A 3,570-nucleotide genomic window follows, 5' to 3' on the forward strand; every position below is an offset into this window, starting at 1 on the left:
GGCACACCACGTCGGGGGGAGGGGGCGCAGTTCAGAGCGTGTATATACATGGAAGAAGCGTGGCAGAGAAGAAAAGAGACGCGAGGAACTCGTTTGGACCGCACCGCGTCGTATATACCCAATGCGCTCTGGAGCTCTCGGGTCGTCGCCAGCTCTTGACACCTCTTGACAGCTGTAATTGTCCATCACCCACCGCAAGTGCTTACCTCTCTACCAATGTGCAAGTCCAGAGAGAAGCTAGATAGAATGAAAGTGAAGAGGGGCAGAGCAGACAGAGAATGGGTAGAAACAACGCAGTCACAAAACGAGTGAATAAGAGCCTTGCCACTCTTCGCTCGCAGCTCCCATATAAATACAAGGGGGCGGGGAGGGGAAAGGTGACGTGAGAAGGCAAGGAAACGCTGGATAAACTGAACTTAAGGTACGGTATGGTGCGTTTCTGCTATTTCTGAAAAATAAAGCCATGCAACTATGTCTAGCGGACTAGTTATGGGCGTGCAGAAGCAGAGCGGCATTAAAGCACACCGCAGGGTCTAGGCGACACAACGGAAGCGGTCGCACGTCAAATCAACACTTCCGTGCCCGTCGCGATAGCTTTGCGGCTATGGCATTGCTCGAGGTAACGGATTTGACCGAGACAGCCGGATTTCGACGGGGGCGAAATAAGAAACGCTTGTGCACTTTGTTTTCGGGACGCGTTAAAGAACACTACGGTGCCAAAATTAATCCGGAGTGCGCCACTACGTTCTGCCTCATAATCCGATTGTGGTTTTGGCACGTACAGCCCCGTAATCCAATTCAAGTTTAATGCTCCTGCCACGATGCGACGTGCCACCTGAGGCAATTGCAATGCTCAGAGTTTATGAAGTACGGCGCAACTTCTACGCCTCAAGCAAACACCTCTCCCTGTGTTCTATGTACTACGCAGACAAACAGCACTGGTGCACTCAAGGTACCGTTTAACAACTCACCACTCTTGTGTTGGACAAAGCGTTGAAGAAATTAAACATTTCGCCGTCAACATCACCGCTAGTTATCGTCAGTCAATGCAAACATCACAGAAAGCTTCGCTTCCATCAATTCTCACAGTGCGTGGGATCTGCATAATTTTACATTTGTAAGTCAAAATCATTGCAGCTTGTCACATACTAGAGAGTTTTAGAATAGCGTTTGTCGCTTTACGTACGTTAAACCTAATCACCTTTGCGGGTCGTTACGGTGCGCGTCCTTTCAAGACTGTTTACCGTACGGGAACGCAAACGTAGGGAATACGTTATAAACAGGGCGCCGTCTGGTGCGTCGTGCCAAACGTATTCAAGCCAAGACAATCTATTAGCAATCATCCTGTTCTTGCTATGCCGACGCGCCTCTTTATGTCTACGGCAGCCGGAATCACCGAATGATATCAGAAAATGAAAGCGCTATGCGCTCATAACTAACATTTCACGCTAGTTTAGAGAAAGCGAAAGCTCATTATAATAGTTGCCGGCAATCAACGAGACTGAGAGCGTAGCCATCACGAGAATACACGCTGAAGTGAGAGACATGGTTGCCGCGATGTTCGACAACGGTATCTATTACCGTACGTAAACATTCGAACGTTAAACTCGCCAAATAATGTACGTTATCAAGCCGCACGTAAACCGCAGCAACCCAGTAACGTTCAGAGGATGCGCAGTGATGACAACGCTATTTCTTTACGTACGTAGTGCATTTACGTTTAGTTGCAAACACTAAACTAAAACTGTCTACTGAGATTAGATTCATGCTTCTAAAACATTTCCCTTACGAATTTAGCCCCTGTTTACTGCGTCATGGTTCCTTCTGTAAAGTTTCGCCCTGTATTTCTCTAAGCATGCTCCATCTTCGAGTCTTTTTCTTCTTTATTCCCTTTGCACTTACAATACAAGTATTTCGATTCAGCACAATTTTTTTTTGCGTGTGCAGCGGCCACCTGCTGTCCATTAGCGCTGGGGTGGCTGCTGAAAAACTTTAGGCAGGGGCCATTTCTGAGCTCGGTGATTGCCCATATCATACCCCCTCCCCCAGGAGAAGCGGAAAGCTGGGCCTGTGAGTGAAGAGGCCAAGTGCACTAAAAGGAGAGCAAGAATGAGGAGAGTGAGAGCCGGAGGAAAAAAAGAACGAAAACGTGTGCGCAGACTAGAGGAACTGTGAATGTCTTCCTGGCGGCAGCTTCCCAAGAGCCACTTGGAGCAGGCAGCGACAACGGTGAGGTAATTGTCGCTGTCAGGTTGTTTCCTCTACGAGTGTGTGTATGTGCGCGCACGCGCGTCTGTTCGTGGCGTGTGTCTGGCGACGTCCAGGAAGAGCTTGTCAATCGCAAGCCTAACAGCGCGAGTCCAGCGAAAACAGTCACCGCTAATGGCCTTGGAGATGTCGCTGACGATGCGTGCGCAGCTCTTCTACTTGGGCGCAGCAAGACTCCTTTGCAGGACCCGGTTCGTTTGGCATGTCTGTTTCAGAGACGGCTCGATAGCCGAACACAACCAGCGTTTAATCGTTGCCCCCGCGAGGCCCTCTGCCCCATTTCGCGTGTCGCGTCCGTTGCATCCTTCTCTCGGTCTCTTCCACGGTGCACATGCCCTCACCTTTTTGCTTTTGTTTCTCGACTTTATCAACTTTTGCGACAAGCGAAATAATTCCTATTTGGAAGCACTTACGGGGCTCTAGCGAACGACGTTTGCAGGTTGAGCTGGGCGCCTTTTAAACCTCTAAGTGAAGTTCCGGAAAAGCTGCCGGGGCTCTTCGAACATTGCGTTTGTTGGCACTTGGTTGATTTCGCAGAGGAACAGGACAGGAAAGCGAAAGTTTCTGAGAGAGTTAGCGATGTCAGACGAGCTACGTGGCGAACCAGTTTGAGTTTGATAGTAATAAGAAGAACCCTTTGGCGCGCGCGCGCACGCACGCACGCGCGCACACACACGCACACACGCGCGCACACACACACAGACAGAGAGAGAGAGAGAGAGAGAAATAAGGTGATAGGGCAGAAGCGCAAACGTCGGCTGCGAAATTCTCCCCAGCGATAGCGCTAAGCAGACTGCAGAACCCGAAGCAAGGTATAGGACAGCGCTAGTTGGTCATGAACGATGCTAACTTCACAGCGGGGAAATCAGTCAAGGACCAGAAGAAGGTGAACTAATTGTTCTCCTGGAGTCGCATATATTCTATTTCATTGTGCTTTCATGTTTCCGTGAGTCTTGCGTCCGTGTTCGCGATCACAATGCTTGGCATTCAAAGGACGCCTCATTTGCACCTGCCCAGGGACATTTGTTTTGCACTCGAACCTTCGAAATGATGTCAGTGTATTTTTTCTCATCGTTGCTTCTATTATGATTATTCTTTTGAGCAGAAGCACCTTGTCACAGGAGAAGTAGCTGGTGCCACCTTCAGGCACCAACATCGCCTTAACCTTAATTAATAAAACAAGAAAAATGATGCGAAGACCTGTTTTTGAAGAACCTGGAACCGATGCCTCCCGGCTGCCCAGCGATCTTTTCGTTTTAAGTCACTATCCTATCGTTCCGGCTTCCCATAAGTATTTATTAC

Source organism: Dermacentor variabilis, chromosome 1, assembly GCF_050947875.1.
Source record: "Dermacentor variabilis isolate Ectoservices chromosome 1, ASM5094787v1, whole genome shotgun sequence".
NCBI classification, from domain to species: domain Eukaryota; kingdom Metazoa; phylum Arthropoda; class Arachnida; order Ixodida; family Ixodidae; genus Dermacentor; species Dermacentor variabilis.